General features: G+C 34.2%; 1 protein-coding gene across 1 annotated transcript in view; it reads left to right on the forward strand.

The window, feature by feature from the left end:
• The first annotated feature begins 7,627 nt into the window (after nucleotides 1–7,627).
• LOC118192438 (mitotic checkpoint serine/threonine-protein kinase BUB1-like) overlaps nucleotides 7,628–20,130 on the forward strand; it is a 31,606-nt gene continuing 19,103 nt past the window's right edge. Inside the window, exon 1 of the mRNA XM_035363401.2 lies at nucleotides 7,628–8,001. The gene's annotated coding sequence lies outside the window, so the exon portion shown is untranslated. The remainder of the gene's footprint in view (nucleotides 8,002–20,130) is intronic.

Raw genomic sequence — 20,130 nt, forward strand, 5'->3', positions numbered from 1 at the left:
TATTGGTGTCGCGTGCATTTCGACTTGTTCCGCCACTCGGTTTTCCCTGGGATGTAAATCTCGTAAACGGATCGCTGGCAGAGCTTGCTGAAAAATTCGGCTTTATCGTATCCATTGACGTAGATCACCTCCACATTTTCGGTCAGCATTTTCAGGATTGTAGGAAGATGCTCGTAGGAAAGACGACCCTCGGTCCATTGCAGGCCGTGTCGGTTATTTGTAGTCTGGTTGACCACAGCTTGATTGCGGGACGATAAGTCATCGTAATGGACAGGAGGGAGAAAAATCAGGGATCCGCATAAGGTTAAATCGCAAGAGATGTAGCCCAGTTCTTTCAAGATGAAACATATATCTCCCGTCTTTGGATCATAACAGTGAAAGTATTCCATGTCCAGAACAATGTAGGAATCTTTGAGAGGTTTGGTACTCAAAATGTCCATCTTCTTCAATTGAGAAAAAAAAGAAAACAAAATTCTCTCTCTCTCTCTCGCTGTGTGTCCTGAAGGAAAAAATGGATAGCGTTCTCTCGCCGTCTCCTCTTTTATATATATAGAGAGAGAAGGTTGCACGTGACAGGTCGTATGAATTCTGGGAAAGGTCACATTCGTATATATATTTGTTTTTGAATAATATCGTGCGTATCTCAATACACATCCATCATAATAATAATAAAGGTCACCTTGGAAAGAAAAAGAAATAAAAAACATGGAACTCGTGCTCGACTTTGAAGGTTTCTACGATTCTCAAGGAGCCTTTATTGTGAAAGAATTGGCTTACGTCACATTGGACGGTACTTCTCGAGGGGTATTTGTTTTTAAACCCCCGTTTCCATGGCAAATGCTCACCGAGAAAGAAAAACGAACCGCTGTGTGGGCGAGTGATTATTATCACGGGTTGTCGTGGTACGAAGGAGAAATTCCGTACAGTTATTTTCCATGGGTGTTAACGATGTTGACGGAACCTTTTTCCATGATTTGGGTGCGAGGAGAAATGAAACGGCAGTTTTTAGAGAAATGGTTGCAAAGATCCATTTATTGCATTTCGGGATCGACGCAAGAGATTCTCAAATACAATGGGATCGAACACATGAATTGTCCTAACCATACAAAAGGTTTTTTCCATTGCGCTCTACAAAAAGCGGTTCGGTATCATTATTATTTAAAGACACAGAGAAGAAATTCGCAAGGTCGATCCTGCACAATTCAATCTTGACAGAATTCATTAAAAAAACACATATATTACGTTACTTCTTCAACAGCACAGATGGTTCTGAAGCGAAACTTAGAATTTTGAAATAATAGATCAGGGAAAAATCATTCTTAAAAAAAATGGTAAAGTCTCGAATCGGCTGGGAGAAAAAAATTTCTCAGAGCTGAGATAAGAATTCTCTAATGAAAAAAAAAAAAAAACTTTTGGTTAATTTTTATCATGTCTTTAGACATGATAAATATTAATGACCCTCCCTTTTTGTCTGGGAATGCTGTCTCACCTTTTCTAAAAATAGACCATGACTCATCCTTTCTCTAATGGCAATCATTCCATGAATGAATCACGATTTGTTTTTCAAAAGAGTAAGACAACATTCCCAGACAAAAAGGGAAGGGGGTCGTTAATTTTTATCATGTCTTAGACATGATAAAAATTAACAAAAAGTTTTTTTTTTTTTTTTTTTTTGAGTTGGAGAATTTTTCTCAGCTCTGAAAATTTTTTTCCAGCCGACTCGAGACTTTACCATTTATATTTACGAATAGTCTTTGGATTATTTATTTATTTTCTTTTAAAAAGAAAAATTCTGAGCTAGACCTATCTATTAGCTTAACATTCTGGTCATAGAAACAGTCTACAATCTCATTTTTTTTCGAGGCTAATGCACGGGTTCTCCAATCAAAAGGGTTACTATAAAGGGATTGGTTTGAATGCATTTATCTGCAAATGTTGTAGGATTCTGTTGTTGAGAAGGGGGTATATTATTATTATTATTATTATTATTATTATTATTATTATTATTGTGGCAGATTCGTTTTCTACATGGAAGTCTAATCTCCTCCGAAGACCTTTTCTGGGGATTGTCGATAGATGGTTTTTCAATAGGAATCGTTTCCCTCGGATCCTCAAGAGACAGAGGGGGGTCCTGTCTTGAGACATGGAGCGGTCTCTCCTCCTTCTCCTCCTCCTCCTCGAGAAGTCTTGAGAAAGGGAGAGGATTTTCGGTTCCCTTATTCTCGAGGGGTCTTGACAAATTGAGAGGTCCCTCCTCTTCGAAAGAGAGAGAAGTTTTGGTTCCGTTATCCTCGAGGGGTTTTGACAAATCGAGATGTCCCTCATTTTCGAGGGGTCTTGATAAATGGAGAGGTTTTTCATCTTCGAGGGGGTTTGATAAAGGAAGAGGTCCCTACTTCTCGAGGGGTCTTGAGAAAGGGAGAGGTTTTTCATCTTCGAGGAGGTTTGACAATGGGAGAGATCTCTCCTTCTCGAGGGGTCTCTCTTCCTCAAGGGGTTTTGAGGAAGGGAGAGGTTTTTCATCCTCGACGGGTTTTGACAAACGGAGAGGAATCTGAACAGGCTTCTCCTCATCCCCATCATTATCGAGGAGGATGAGGATAGGCTTTTGGAAAGGTTTTTTCTTTTTCTTCTGAACAGGCTCCTCTTGATGCTCGGGGAGAGGGATGGGGTAGTTGATCCACCATTCTATTTTTTCTTGCTCGAGGATTTTTTCAAAAGTCGTGGCCTCTCTATGATGAGACGAAGGAGTAGAGTCCTCGAGAAGAATATAATAGGTATTCTTCCCAGTCTTCTCGATCGAGAGAGGTTCGTGCAGACATTTGTGCAACCATTCACTAAAATGAACGAGAATCCCTTTTGTCTTCTCAAGACGATCCATAATCCTATTCATTTGCGAGACGGTTAGAAAGTGGGACGTGTAAAAATATTTGGCTCGTTTCATTAACAAAATTTGTGCATCCAAAGGTGGAATGTCACGAGCCATCAACACGTTTTCGTCGGATAAAAATTCGTCCCGCATCTTTTGATAACTCCCCACGGTATGATAACCCGCACATTTTGAAAAATCGGAGGCTTTCAGGTAAACGACTCCTTGGATGATATAAAAGGAAAGATCAACATATTTATATTTGAAAGGAATACACGTAGTGAGCTGGGGATGCCTCCTCATGATCCACTTGGACAAAAATACGACTTTGGAACTCTCCCCTTTTATTTATAGAGAGAAAGAGAGTGTGACCTTCCCTTCCCTCCTCCTCCTCTCTCCCTGCTTCCTTTATCTCTGGACGTCCTTGGATTGGAAAGGGTGACTTTGAAAAAAAAAAGGTCATGTTTGGATAATTTTTTGTTTATTAAATTATTACTTTCACTTCCTCATTCCCACACACATTCATCTTTTTAAGAAAAGAAAAAGAGGTCATGGAGATAAGATTTCTTGGAAAGAAGAGAGAGAGAGAGAAACAAAAAAAACAAATAAAACGGACGTCATAGAGCCTCTATGTGTGTCTGTGTGTGTCTATATATAAAAAGGCGAGAGTACTGGGCGAGATCATTTCTTTTCCATTGGGAGCCATGTCGCTATTAGACGTTTTTCCAACTCAACGGATTTCGAACGGGGAGGATTTGAAGACGCTAAAGCAAATCTCCAACTTGAAATATTTTTTGGCGTGTCATTGTGCGACATTTATTCCGCATTTACCACCTCATCAAGCGATCGTTTCTTTCAACCAAGATGTCGAATCCTCCAACCTGCTCGTTCAGAATATATACAGAAATTTATTCGAATCGCAACAAACGAAAGAGGAATCTCCCTTCTCTTGGAATCGGATGGATCGAGCTTTGAGACGGCCCATTCAAACAGACCGGCGATATACAGATCCGCGCACGAGTTTTCGGTGGAAGAATATTTTTCTCACGAAACGATATTTTACGTTTGGAGTGAGAACGACGGCTGAGGACGAAGTTCATATTGTTCAAACCACAGCCGCTCCTCTCGCCTATTACGAATCATCGTCCCCCAATCTGAAGGAAAGAAGTTTTAAAGTCAGCGACAGGATGAAATATAAGAAATATATTCTAAGACCTTTTCAAAACTATGTCGTTCCCCCGAAAACGCAATATTTCATCGTCACAACCCAGAAGACTCTCTTTCTCGTCGATCGGTGCTCGTACTCGCTTTGGAAACAATTGAAAGAGGAGATTTCTTTCCAATCGCCGATGATGTTTCAAGAAAAAGAAGAGAACCCTCCGCCACCTTTACCCATCCCTTCCTTAGATGATAAGAGGAGCTGGACCAAACCGTCATGGCCCGAAACAAAATCGACCCGGCAACGGAATGAAATTGAAGTCATCACAATTGAAGATGAGGAGAAAGAAAAAAAATTACCTCTTAAAAAACGGTCGACTTACCGGAACCTACCTGGCGTGCAAGATCCGCTTCAGAACCCAGAAGCTTCTTCTTCTTCTTCCCCGACTTGTTCAAACAGGCAGCCTCTTTCGGACTCCTCACAGACAGAACCTCTTCCAGTATCCTCTTCTTCTTCTTCTTCTTCTCTAACCTGTCCCGACATCGTAGAGGTAGAATGTCAGACGGGTCCACAAGCTTCAAAAAGTCCCGACATCGTAGAGGTAGAATGTCAGCCGGGTCCACAAGTTCCAACGGGTCCTGAAATCATGGAGGCAGAATCACAGCCGGGTTCACAAGTTCCAACGGGTCCAGAAATCGTAGAGGCAGAATTTCAGCCGGGTAAACAAGTTCCAACGGGTCCAGAAATCATGGAGGTAGAATCGCAGCCGGGTCCAGACATCCTAGATCCCTCCACTCATCCCAAAGAGACTCCAAGTGTTTCGAGACAGCCTTGTGAGGATCCAGCCCTTCCCGTATGGAATGATTATATGGACTTACAAAATTTGGTGCAACAGGAAGGAGAAGAAAATAATCATACGGATGGGTGGGTCAAAGACTGTTTAGATCATTTAACCTCGAATGAAATTGAACTGTTATGGAATTGCATTTCTGAAATCACATCGGAAATGGGATAAAAACCAAAACAAAAAAAAACAATTTTTTATAACAAATTGGAGGAGGGTCATGATGTCAATTAAAAAAAATATTATATAGAGTCCAATCTTGGTGGTTCACTTCAGTTTTCCAGCATGAGGTGATCCACGTTTCCCGAAATATGGATCCCATTCCAAGAGAGATTGTGTAGAGCCTTCACTTCAGTTCTTTTTTTCTACCAAGAGGAGGGGGTCCCCAAAGGGTTACCCATGTCCAAAGAGAGAAAGTGTAGAGCGTTCATTTCAGTTTTTTTTTCAAGTTTAGGGGAGGGAGGTCTCAAAATGACACCCCCCATTTTCAAAGAGAGATGGTGTAGAGCGTTCATTTCTGTTTTTTTCCAAAGTTAGGGAGTTTTCAAATGGCTACCCATTTCAGAGAAAGAGAGAAAGAGAGAGAGAGAGAGAGAGAAGGTGTAGAGCGTTCATTTCAGTTTTCCAAGGTTAGGATGGTGGTGGAGAATCCTCCAAAATGGCTACTCATCTCAAAGAGAGAGAGAGAGAAAAAGTGTAGAGCGTCCATTTCAGTTTTCCAACATTAGAAGGTCCCAAAATACCTTCTGAATTCAAAGAGAGATCGTGTAGAGCGTTCATTTCCAGTTCTCCAAGATCAGAAGAAGAGGGTCCGCTTTTCCCAAAAGGGCTTTCCGCATTCAGAGACAGCGAAATGCAGACTTCAGTTTTCTCCCTCCCCAAGAATAGAGGGTCCCAAAATGGCTCCCCATTTCAAAGAGAGAGGGAGAGGCGTTCATTTCCATTCTCCAAGATAGGGTCGTCTGCTTTTTCCCAAAATGGCTTCCCAATTCAAAGAGAGAGAGAGAGTAAAAGGGTGTGTAGAGCGGTCATGTTCATTCTCCAAGATAGGGTCGTCAGCTTTTTCTCAAAATGGCATCTCCCCATTCAAAAAGAGATCGTAACCAATTTTTTCCAGTTTTTTCCAAGATTGGGGGGGGAGAAGAAAACCTAGGATGGTATAACACGACACACAGAGAGAAAGAGAAAAAAAACGCCATCTTGTCATTTTCTGATAGGGTACCGGTGTTCGAATACTTTTGTGACCGACTGTATTCCGACTCCAAGGAAAGGACTTTCCTATAAATTACAAGCTCCCCCCGGAGACGGTCCGATTGTAGTCCTAAACAGGCTGTATGCCTTCGTAGTTCAGATCGGTGAATCATCCTAGTGTATACAATCTAAATAATAAACTGAGTCCGTGGTGGTTCTATTGATGTATAAATTTGTAAATTCATGCATTTATTTAATGGTTTAGTATTTGATTTGTTGTAATTATTTATTAGAATTTTTGTTTTAGTGTTGCATTGAATTCCTTCCCGTCCAGGAAATGTGCTGCTGGACGCCGGAACGTGCAGCCCTTGGGAAAGGTGCCATGTAACGAATTTATTACATATGTAAATAATTTTAATGAAAATATACGTCAAAGTGTAGTATCGTTTGTATAATAACATGTTATGTCTGGTGAGACAAAGCTCTGCCGGAAAAATAGGATAACAGGATCAAGTCTATCAAACATCGAAGCAAAAAGCTCTCTGACTAGATTTGCGAGATATCGTCAAGTTAGTAATAGTTTTGGCGACTAATTTTTGTCACCAAATTTGATAAAAAGTCATCAAACGCAGGGGCGTAGCTAGAGTTTCCAGCGCCCGGGGACAATTGAAGAATTTGCGCCCCTTTCTGTGTGCCAATAATATAAAACGTTTCATTAAATAATTTCGTAGCATTAATTTGGCGCCCCTTGGACGCTGCGCCCGAGGACAGATGTCCCCCCTTGCCCCACCCTAGCTACGCCACTGACCAAACGTTACCAAACTTAGCGACCATTTTGCAATATTTTGATTCGGATGTCTTCTACTATTTTTGGGAACTAAAAGGCTTTAGAGTTTTCTTCGTGGCCGGGGGAAAACCGTATAAAACCGGACAAAGCATTAGCTCTGTTTTTTAGTTCAGAGCGGACTTCGGAGTAGAGATCTTAATGAAAGCTTCGCTCTTTGGATGTGCTTCGCATTGCGTTTTGTTTCTGCTTTTTCATGCTGAGAAGAGCTGTAGCAGTACGTTTGTGGTAATTTCTAGAACTGTAAGATGTTTCTTTTGTAAAAATAAATTCTGACAAGCTATCATTGGTTTTGTATGCGTTCAATCCGTCTCGAACCCGTACACTCGCAATAATACTCTTAATTTACATCCGTCTTTTAGAAAATAAGCTTAATACGAACTTTTTAATAAGTATGGGCTGTTGATATGATCTATTTAAAAACAAATTAACATTTTAACAAATTAACAATATTATTGCTAATTGAAACTCAAAATTTGCAAGTTAAATGATAAAAAGATTCATTAAATTTAATGTTTGTAAACCTGAACACATGATAAACGAAATTACTTCAAAGATTGTACATGCACACAATACTCGGATAAGGTGAAACGCGAGACCGGAAAGAATGAAAGCTTGAGCTGAAGGAGTGACATGGCAACCTCGCTGCTTAGTAACATTGGCTGATTGGGTAGAGTTGTTCTCAGAATATTCAAATTATAAAAGTGGCGCTTTCTTGAAAAAAATTGAGAAACACTGGTCTAAAATGCTAAATTATTTTGCTTTTATACAGTGTGCTTTAAAATAGCATTTATTTAGATTTTAACCGTCAATGAATTTGAGAATATTGAAAAAAAAAAAAGTTGTCTCATTCCGCGCATCAGTACGAGATTTAAACGTTCTTAAAAGTGATTGGTCGTAATTGTTGTGTCCAAGTTTGAATTGCTTTTACAATGGAATGAACTTAATTCCCTCAATGGACATTCAGTGGGATGAATTGCCTTTTCAGTGCAGTTTTAAACTGTTTAATATATAACTGAGTTTGTATTTAACAAATAAGTATGCGTGAGTTTGTTCATAAAAGCTCAAAGTCTATATTTGCTATTTATTATCAGGTACCAAACCGTTATTTATAATTCATTCGAATGCCATTTGATATATACCGTGCCTTTTTCTTCTTGCACTCATATGTTTTGATTTATAAAATTATTGTGAACATTAATTTATTTTTATTTGTCTGCGATGTGTAAATAAATGTTATTTTATTTAATTTAAAATTCAGTACTGTCAAATCAATGCAATACGATATAATGAGTTTTCTAAACGTTTGATTAATTAAAAAAAAAAGTACATCATAAAAATGTAAGAATTATCGTGTTAAAATTTTGGCTATGTAACTACTGCAAGTACATTAAAGAGCTTTATTCCTATGTTTAAAATAACAATTGTAAGATATGTTATGTTAGGTAACACTAATGTTTTCACATATATGCAACTATTTTTGCCATGATCGTTTACATTTAACATCGTTGTACAATCTAAGGAAAGTCTTGCGTTTTACTTCTGGTAATTCTCATCTTATTATTCAACTGGTGTATGGAAATGCCTGTTAACTTATCAAATATGAATCTGTCAAATTAAATTACATCGCAGTTAGAATTGCATGTGTGTTTCAGAAAAACATTAAAGTCTTTGGATTCAGAGATTTGTAAATTTCACTCTTTATATAATTTCTGAAACTTGAAACATTATGATACTGAAATTCATAAGTTGTCTAAAATTTTAAGTGGAATTTTTTTAAAAAAATTGTAATTTAAATCGTATTGAATTATGTATTTTTTATATATGAAAAATTTAAGATATCAGCTATTCTAGAGGTATAACTGCAACAAGTGAATATTTAAATGATGACTTGATATAGTCTAATTATATCCTGCTTCAGCTAAATTGTGTATAGTTTCAGAAAGCATCATTTGTAAATTGAAGTTACCAAAAAAATTTTCCCTCTTGTAAGTAATTAACATGATTGAATATGGAACTATATGATTATATACAGTCAGTATCAAATGTATTCATACAGTAGTAAAAAAAAATAAAGTTATTTACAGGAAATATGATATGCTGAGTATTTAATATTATTTTCGGTTAAAATTTACAGTACCCCTTGGTGAATTGTCTCTTTTTGACGCCAATTTCAAGATGGTGCCGATCCTTCTGGCTGCTACACAAAACCAAAACAAGAAGTCAAAGACTTACACAAACTTGATGTCCATGTACACATCGACTTATTTTAACTTAAAAAAACATCAGAGAAGTGCACAAACTAGGTATTGTGTAGTGGCTTAACTTTGTCCATATACACATCGATCTATTTTTATTTAAATCATTCAATTTCATTAAAATCGGAAAACTATCATATTAACCAGAAAAAATTTTCCGCTGTCTTAACACACAGACGAACAAATAACCAAAAATACACAAACAGAAAATAATAAATAACCAAAAATACATATTTCCTATCATAAAAACATTAAACAACAAATCTTTTAACAAAAATTAACACACAGAGATTAATAAATGAAATAGCAATTTTTTAACATACTTTTTTTCATGTGCATATGTTCACGCTTCCCACCACCAACTCCTCCATTCTCTACGCAAGCAATTGAATTAAATTTTTCGTTGTTTCGGCTCATTCGCCGTTAATCAATATTCATCCTCTTACCCACTTCAGACATATTCAAATGATGGTACCCACAGCAAAATAACAGCAAGTTCAAAATCCAAGACTGTACCACGCACATGCAACCAAACACAGTAATTGAAAAGAATGGTAAGAACCCAAAACTCGGGTCTACATGAAAGGGTTACTATAATAAAAAATAGCCAAAATCTAAATTTATCAATATGTTTGGTGATATTCGCAGAAATAATGCATTTTTAACGACCCCCCCCCCCCCAAAAAAAATCAAAATTTTCCCCCAAGGCTAGTTTTGCCAATATTATCAATGTTAGGGTTACTGGAAAATCTATTTCACGCAAGAGGCTTCCAATTTCACGAACAGCCAATACCACTTGGCGATTTTTTTCAGACAGAAACCAAGAGGTGCCATACAGTAAAGATCGGCCTTATTTTCATGGACTGGAAGTATGCAATGTAGAAAAATATAAACAAAAAAATTAGTTCCTTTTGTTTCCATTTGAAATATGAAAACAAATAAGAGTTTTTGTATTATTTGAATGCATCAAAAATATTCATACACTAGATTTAAAACAAGTGTACATAGTTTCTTAAATTTTAATATAATTAATATTTGGCCAGATAGCCTTTAGCTTGATTGTTGTAATTTTTTTAGCTAAGTTTTGGCAGAATTCTGATGCAGTTTTGTGCCAGTTCTCTAGTAAAGCTTTTTTCAATTGTATCCTATTAAAAATTTCATTTCTTTGCAAATGTGTTCATACATGCTTTATAATATTTGTGTCTGATGACTGAGGAAGCATATTTAATTGACTGTGCACATTATACAAAAGCCACAGCATGGTATCCAAAGCAGTGCGTTTTGGATTTTTATCATGTGGAAATAAATAACGCCCAGTGCCATTTTCTGAGTACTCAGATTTCTTTTAAGTACAATACCTATTTTTCCTGCTAACTCCATAAGTGGATTTCCAGACCTTCAGTCATGTATACTGCCACTACCATATTTTACTGTGGCTTGTAAGTTTTTTCTATGAAGTGCTGTTTCAGGCTTACATCATATTTTAAAATTAACATCAAGTCCAAAAGTATTAAATTTAAACTCATCCCTGAATGTAACCTTATTCCAAAATTCTAGAAGTCGATTTGTTGTTTGTTTGCAAAAGATAGTCTTTTCTTTACATTGAGAGCACACATACAGGATTTATCCCAAGCAAGTTATCTGTGAAAATCTTTTTTTATTTAATGTCCTCATTGTTGAGCTAGAAATTAAAGTGCCAGATTCTTTTTCTAACTCAGCTTTCAGTTTTGCGGCTGAAATATGAGTATTTTATTTTATTTTTTAAAAATAAGTCTTTTTTTCGCATCTCAGCTTTAGTTTTTGAGGACATCCATTGCAAGGTTTCTTTGCAAGAACTATGCATACTTTTCTTTTATAATATTTTGAATTTTAGCAATATTCCTACGTAAATTTTTTGTGATTTCACTGTAACTTTTCCCTTCTTTCACAAACTTAATTACTAATTTTCTTTCTTGTAATCTTTCTGTTATTTTAGACATAAGGGACAAAAAAGGAAAAAACACATGCCATTTTAAATTTCTTTTATGTCACAATAGAGAGCATGTGAATATTTTGGCATATGCTTATAGTATAAATTAACATGAAGTTTATGCAAAAAAATAAACCGTGAAGATTTTAATTTCATTAAATCAAAATATATATGATAATTATATAAATAATACTTTTTGAACTTAAAATGTTCCAAAATATTGTTCTTGAGACTTACATAAGCTTCTGATATTCAACATTGTATATCAATTATATAGAAAAACAAAAGAAAGAATAGGAAAAATTTTCTTTTCACTTAAATAATATTTAAAACATTAGATGCCCAATTTTACTTTCTCAGTAAATATATTTATATATTAAATTTTAAAAAGTATATTCTAAAGCTGTGTTACATTTAAGTATAATATTAATATATATGTAATTCTGAGGTTAAATATACAACAGTATACTTTGTTTGTTGTTTTAAACTTTTTAATTAAAAAAAGGTAGAATTTTGATATACAGTCAAAAGTCGTTAATTCGGACACCCATAATCCGGAATGATCTATAATCCGGACCTCAAAGCTACAAACTTTCTGCGCATGCGTCGCAGTGACGCATGTGCGTAAGACCTTTACGGCTGCGAATTTGCGTGTGCGCAAAATACGTTTACGAATGCGCGTTTAATGTATAATGGACGGTATAAGCTAAGCTCTAATTATCTATTTCAGTTAATGTTGCAGATTGCGTTGTTCCTTAATCTTCGAATTGGATCCGGCTTATTATTTTTTGAAGACTGTTAGAGCAATTTTATAAAAGTAAGCTTGAACTTTCGATTATGTCAAATAGAATTTCCGATTTATATTTACTAATATGTAATGAATCTACAAAGCGAAAGAATGTTTCGGAGTCCATTAAACAAAAAGTGGAATTGCTGCAAAAAATGAATAAAGGCATATCCTTTGTTTATCTAAACTTTAATGTTTGTTTATCTAAATTTTTAACCTAAACTTTTAACGCCGTGGCACGCACAATTAATTGGAAGTTGATCTGTCAGCACTATCCTTATCTTCAGGGCAGATGTTTTTATTTTATTTGGCTTATAATTGCTTACTAAATGTAGTATTTCATTTCAATGTAACTCCGTCTTTGATATAATTTAAATCAAATGCCTCATCATTATAATTCGCTTCCGATAGCGAAGAAAGTAACAGAGGTTATTGAAAAGAAAAAATTTCGATTGACAAATTAGTCGGTATTCTCGACACAGCAATTATAGGACTTGAACAGCGGAACTTTGTAACTGAAGAAATTATGTCTGTTTATAGAATTAAAGAGAATGTATTATCACATAAAAAACGAAGCAACTTAAACAACTTACATTGAAAGAAATGTTTAGTAAAGTAAACAAATAAATATTAAGCTTTTTTTTTTTTGTAAATTTTGATACACTTTAGATCATAATTGTTCTTTATTTCATAAATTACGGTTTCATATTTTTAATTTTATAATTTCTGCATGCCATTTTACCAGATTTAAACTGATGATCTATAATCCGAAAAAATCGATAATCCGGAATCGCCGAAGTCCCGACGAGTCCGTACTAACGACTTTTGACTGTACGCTCTAATTTCACCAAATGTGGGGATATGTGTTCTGTGCTGGTGTTTGGCGCAATTGCGTGTTCTATGGCAACCCTGTAGACGTTGAAAAATATTTCGCTGTAGCTCGTTGATTTGCATCTGTGTCTGAGAAGATGAGAGGGAAAGATAAAATGGTATGAGTTGTTGAATTGAAGTTCGGATTTTTAGCTTAAATCGTGTGTTCAAAACGTATTTTTTGCATGTGTGAAAACCACGTTTTTGGAGACATTTTAGGCTTAAAGTTCGAAATGTACACAAAAAGTTTAGATAGTAATATGGCAGCGTGAAGTTTCTCACCAAAAATGTTTGGCAAGAAATTTGGCGACTTGAGGGCGCATATCAGAGTAGTTAAAAAAAAACATATTTCGAACAGTTTGTTTTATATAATTCCAGAAATGTATAAACAACTACATGTTTGCAATTAATAAGTATAAAGGAGGAGGAGTTTTAAAATAAACAAGTATAAAAATCATTACTAGTATATATTTTGGTACTTTTCCATTTCGGCAGCGCAAATCTCGCCAAGCAGACTTTATTGACGACAATGTATAGAATACACATTAAAAATGTTACAAATGTTAGTTCTAAGAATTTTTTATTTTGAAGGCATAAACATTTTAATATTGTTTAAAATTTTATAAAAAGCCAATAAATAAAGACAATAAATTTGTCAAAAGACATTAATTTAAAAATTTACCCAAAGACCAAGGAAGGGTTTTATTACGGGGCTCTTAGGCATGTAGCCTTTATCCCCACATCGTCAAAGAATTATCTTTATCGCCAAAAAGAGGGTTCTGCAAAGAAATTTAGTGCCAAAATGTTAATTTAACAAAAAGAGTAACTGCCTTCAACAATGAAAAATAAAAATTTACTATTTCATGGTATGATCCATGGTTTAACATCCTGATTCGCCGGTTCATATCACGTGATCCCAAGTAATCTTATCTCACGTAAACTGCGCTACAAAAATCTAATTCTCTTAGTAATTATCTACATTAATTTCAAGTTAAATCTTAATATGGAATACAAGTTGAAATGCAAGAATTATTTCAATTCGGTACGAATAGCTTACTCAGAAATTATGTAAAACCACAGTGCTTTACTTCGCTAGTGCGTTTTCATTAGAATTGATGAATTTAACCCTTTGCCTTTTCTATATTTTCGCCTTCGGGAGAGCAATGTGATTGCATCCTAATTGACTTAATTACCGCGAATGACCTTAGGGCATAAAATCGAATTATCTGGTAAAATTTCTATGTAATCGTATGCCAGTATTGAAAGAAACAATCAATCTGATAAGAAATGGCTGCGACTTGTTTTGAAAATGAGGCATAAAACTTTACCAGCGAGGATATTCTGTTTGGCATCAGTTGTACTATTATTGGCGACTTTATCGTCTGCGCCGGCAAAACGGAAAAGTACCTATATTTTTAGCCACGGCAAGATCTCAAAAATTGTTAGACTCATTGAAGTTATGTCAAATTTCTGTCACATTCCCCCAAAAATACTAGCGTATAAATTTTAAGTGAATGTTAATAAAGCAGTGAAATAATAAATCAGCTACATTAAATGTGATTTGTCATAAATTAAGGAATGCTGCAAGATTAAAATATGACTAGACGAAGAAACTATTGTTTTAATAAAATTAAATTTTATAATTAATTTGAAATTTAAGTAAGAGATAATTTTATAGTATTTATTAAAATGTTTATAGCCACCAGCTCCCAGTTTTTATTACATCTTCCGGTCTTCTGCTAGATCTTGAATTTTTTTTTTTTACATTTACTAAGGAAAATTTTTCTCAATGGTAGAAGATAAAATTTAAAGTGGGATAAATTCCATTTTCTGTATTTCAGCCTTTTTTCTTGTGAGATTTTATTTGGTCTGAATTATCTTAATTTACTAGAATACTTTTAGGATAGATACTTTTAGAATTTTTGTGAAATTATGCAAATTACATCCGTTAATTTCTAATGATATTTCTTATTAAATTTTATTTCATGTAAATTCTCTTAATTCTGTATGTGTGTAGAATATTTTATGAAATTTTAAAGTGTTTAAAACGTTTGCTGCCAGAACTAATATGCATACGTTGACACATCCCAAGATCTTATCTGCATTTTTATGCTTTTAAGTTATTTCCGGTTTTATTAAACAGAGGGTATTTAAATAAATTTAAATAGAGGGTTAAAAGTTTACAATTGTGTGCTCTTTGTTTTTTGGCGATTCTTTTTTGATGCCAAGATTGGCGCCAGGAAGGCACAATTTCAAGATGGCCGCCACACAAAACCGAAATAAGAAGTCAAAGAATTGCACAAACTCTGTGTCCATGTACACATCGATTTGTTTTCACTTGAAAAAACATCCTAGAATTGCACAAACTAGGCATTGCGCACAGCCTTAAATTTGTCCATGTACACATCAATCCATTTTCATTTAAATAAAATCAGGGAGCTAAAACACAGTTAAAACTAACCAGAAGTAACCAGAAGTGAGGTTTCATCGGCAAAATAAAAAAAAAAAAAAAAAAAAGTTGTCGCTAATCGAACGGGCACCCAATTCTACACTAGAGCCAAATAGAGATATAACTGTGTTGTATTTTATATGTGTTGGGTACGTGCTCAGTGATGATTACAAGATGTACACAAACATCGTTTTATACAGTTACAGTTACATATATAACAATAACAGTTTAATAAATTTATGCAAGTATACGTGTAGTTGGCTTATGAAATAATATTTTTGCTCCCTGTGTCAGTTGCAATGTAACTTGGAACTTGACAAATAATACTCGCCCATTCTGCACATTTATCCAAAAGTCTTGCACATGTCATATATAGTTTTACATGAGTTACTAAACAAGAATTTGAGCAATCTGTTTATAATATTTCTCAAATTAATAAACTAAAAAAAAGAGGGGGTTGCATTCTAAAACTTTAGTTATTATATCTACATTTTGAGAAATAAATAATCCATTTCAGTAAAAATGCTTCTGATCTTGCCACATGGACAGGCATCTGTAGAAAAGAATTTTTCGGTACTCTTCTGTTATCAGGAGCGGACTCAGAAATGTATTGCATGTATATATGGATGTATGCGGTTGTGTATGCGTATATTATATGTACGTACATAGGTATGTGTGTACACATATATGCACATAGACACATACACACGTGCGTACATACATTCCTGAATCCAGTCTCGATAACAGAAGAAAACCAATTTTTCTATTAATAAAAAAATTAAAAACTGACAGTTCAAAAGAATCATATATATTTTTGTGCACTATAACCAGAGTTGGTGGTAATTTTCATGCCTGATACAATCTCTGTGGTTTCTAGCCTCCCCAAATTCTAAAATTTGGTGCTCCGTCCACCTTTTTCCCCTGTCTCTGAATGTCATAAAAGAAAATATCATCAAAGGAAGCATTATTTATACTGATTGCTGGAAAGCATGAAAGTCCAATAAGTTATGAGGGTACTTCCATTAGAGCGGCGTCGGTTAAAAAATGCGCCAACAACCATGTCAAATATCTTGGTTCGAGAATTTAGTGATTCAAATATCGTGGCTCAAGATTTCTAGTTTTCGTTTAAAATACTGTCATTGGTTATTTTTTTGCTATATTTCACCATTTTTTTTAGTGCGATAGATTACAAAATTTTTCAATGACAAAAAGGCTGCCATAAGTTTCTTTCAGGATAAAGGAATAATTCATAGCAGCAGACTTTGTTCTGTAGGCATCTGATGAAATCAACTTTTGACTTGAACAAAGCTCCTATATGGCGCTGTTATGTATGTTCTTGCTGTACAAAAGGATTGAGAACCAAAACATGGGTTAAGACCAATGGGTATTCGGGGGGTTATGCTGGGAAAGAAAGAATGCTTTCTGGTCTCCATTTCTGATCGTTGTGTTAAGACATTGATGACTGTCATTCAAGAAAACATTGTGGATGGCAGCATTTTATTTGCAGACTGCTGGAAAGGATATAAGCAAGAACTAAGAAATGGTATGTATGAACATTTGACTGTGAATCACAGCTTTAATTTTGTAGACTCTGAAACTGGATACCATACCCAAACTGTGGTGTGATTGTGGGACAGAGCTAAATGGAGAAATAAATGTCAGTAGGGCAGTGCTCGCCACCATTTAGAATCATTTTAATAAAATTTATGTGGCATCGACTATATTAAAAAACTCAACATTTTTCTGTAATATTGAACGATATTCGTAATTTTATGCCACCTGTTTAGATTGTATTTTGTTTTATTTTTAAATTACAAAATTAAAAAGAAAAATTTACTTTCTTTAAGAATTAAGAAATCTAAAAATGTTTACTTTTTACAGAATAATTTTTTTTTATTTGTTGAACTCCATTATTATTTTATAATTTAATACTTGGCGAGAATTGGTGGCAAGAAAAAGTGTTGCATTTTTAACTGATGCCGCTCTAATGGAAAAGCACTATTGTGAGATGCCACCTTTGAACATTAAATTGTTAACCACAAGTTTAATTTGTGGGTTCTGAAAGTGGATAGCATACACAAACAATAGAACAGCTGTGGGGCACTCCTCGACAATCACCTGTGTTCTTATTCATTGAGCCATCAACAATAGTTTGGTAATTTTTTATAATACTGTTAACAGAATTGTACTAATATTTTAATTTATCGTGTTGAAAGCTGATGAAACACGTTGGATTTTATGCATGAAATATACTTGTTCCTGAGATTTTACATAATTTTGAATATAGGCTTTAGATATTCAAGCTGATAACAAAGATGAGGACTGTTTTTATAATTTTAGACCAGAAAATTCTTTCTCCCTTTAGATGGCTTTTCTATCACGAATTGCATTTTGTATATGTTCAACTATCTGGAAATTTCATGCATCTGCCATTTTAAGGTAGTCGTACTTCTGCATAGTTGATGGTCAAACTTTTACTATGCATGCAATGTTTAGTAGAAGTGTCGGAATCTTTAATTAAATCCCAAAGTTCTGAAATAAAGACAAACCCTATTGAAGTAGAAATTAATTAAAGAAAGAAAAAGAGAAGTGTTCTTCAAATTGTATTCTTGAAACATTAACAAGTTAGGAGATGAAGCAGAGGCTATTGGGTACATTGGTTTGTTTATTGAAACAAATGAATTTGGATAAGATGCTAAAGAGAAGGAAATTGATATAAAGTAGCTAAAAAATTTGGAAAATTTTTAATTTAAAAAACATAGGCATTTTGTTGTATTGAATGTCTTAAATTATATATGCAATTATCTACTTACTTAGATACTCTTAGATTGTAATTTTAATAGAACTTTCTTATATTGTGAATATTTTTTAAAAAGGTGCATTTTTTATATTGTGAATATTTAAAAAAATAATAAAATTAATGGTGACTTTATAAATCTTAAATGACTAAGGGCAACTAATGACAACTACCTAATCTAATTATTTTTAACTGAAGAACCCTTAGAAGTTATCTCTATATGTTAATGAAAGTTACTGCCTTTCACCTATTCCTTACTGTGCACACAAGATGCAACATAAAATTGCAAAACTTAATGTACAACTTCATTCGTTACAATTGGTGAAATTTAAAATAATACAAAATGTCTTATATCTGGTGTTTCAGCCACCAGAGATTCTTACTGGAATCTCACGGTATGTTAATTGGGTTACAACTCCAACATAATTGGGGGGGGGAACCTGAGCTAACCAAGGCAGTTAACAGAGTGGGTATATATAGAGAGAGACTTTTGACATAGCTAATTGCAACCAAAAAAGGGAGGTGCACAGTTACATGTTATAGCAGTCCATATACAAAATTTCAACATTTTGAGGCTGCTGTTTTTTTGAGTTATGCAAGATACATACATACATATGCAGAGATGTCTCTGTGCGTACTGTTTACATAAAAGCATTCCTGAATCCATTTTTAATCCATTTTACAACCCATTTTGGGAAAAAGAGTCCTTTATTCTGTCTGTATGTACAATGTCATGCAAAACAAAATTGCTTAAATGGATTTGAAGGGGGGTCAAAATTGATATTTTCATTGAAATATGATATCTGAAATTACTTCGCAGAAGGAAGTTAAAAAAAATTCTCGTACCTTTTACTAGAATAAAGGTTTCATGTGTTATCTTTCGTAGTAGCATTCTAGGTTGGGTCATAGAAATTTTCAGTAGTGATTTTATTTAAATCTTAATCTTTGTTTTGTATATGTTATAACTTATTTTAATTTAGGAGACTTTTTTTGCACGAAACTTGCCCAAAATATGAAATACTTATGAGCGAAAGTTGTCACTTGATCAAAATATAAACAAAATGCACTGCTAAATTGTGACAACAGTGAGATAAATCCATTGAAACGTAATGTATGTACTAAACATACTAAACCAAAGAAATCTCTAATGTTCTGAGACAAAAATATATTTTTGCGAATGTTTAAAAACAGCTTTTGGAAATTTATGGTAGATGAAACTGCATGAAAGTCTAAAAACAATGTTTTTAAGATCATAGCATATTGAACCAATGACAAAATTCTCAATGCCTCATTCAAAAACATGTATGCTTTTCATCATAATTGCATCGGCGTGGTATGATGAATTAACTGGATCTTGGCCCTCGAAACTTCGGGAAAGAGCCAACATGGCTCGCAGGCTAAAATGTTTGGAGACCCCTAGTATAGGAGAAAGCATTAACATAAAGCTAATTGTTAGTAAAACATAAATGTCATTACTATTCTTTAAAGTATCTAGAAAGAACTGTAATAAGTGTAAAATATAAGTATGTCAGGAAATTTTTTAATTTAATACTAATTACATTATAAGTTTTGTGAAGTTGATTTTATTCTCAAATTTGTTTTATAGTTAGATAATAAAATTTTATCCTATTTACAGATCTGTTTTATTCTTAGAAGGGTACTATAAAAGTTAAGTTTGTGCATAGATAATAGTTTAAATTTACTCTGCTCTCCAAAAGTTAAGGAACAACATGTTTTTTGTGTCTAATTTAAGAATGAAGTAACGTACAAACCAAAAATTTAGAGAATATGTCCACTAAACAGTTCTTTAATGAATGCAACATAGAATATTTCTAAAGTTCAGCACACACATGAATTACAAAAAAAAAAAAAAAAAAAAAAAAAGAAAAAAAGAAAAAAGAAAATTGCACTTCTAGCAGAGAAATCCAGTCTTGGAGAAATAGTATATCACTGTTTTTGAGAAAAAAAGGGGTGGTAACATTACAAAATGTTTTTGAGAAATTAATGGATATTCTTAAATCTGATCAGGCAGCAAAATCAATAGGCAAATTCCGGGCTAACATTCAAGGCACATGTAAAACGTTTTGTCGAAA

This window comes from Stegodyphus dumicola, chromosome 6, assembly GCF_044657685.1.
Source record: "Stegodyphus dumicola isolate Sdum_Otavi_A_Nest chromosome 6, ASM4465768v1".
NCBI lineage: Eukaryota > Metazoa > Arthropoda > Arachnida > Araneae > Eresidae > Stegodyphus > Stegodyphus dumicola.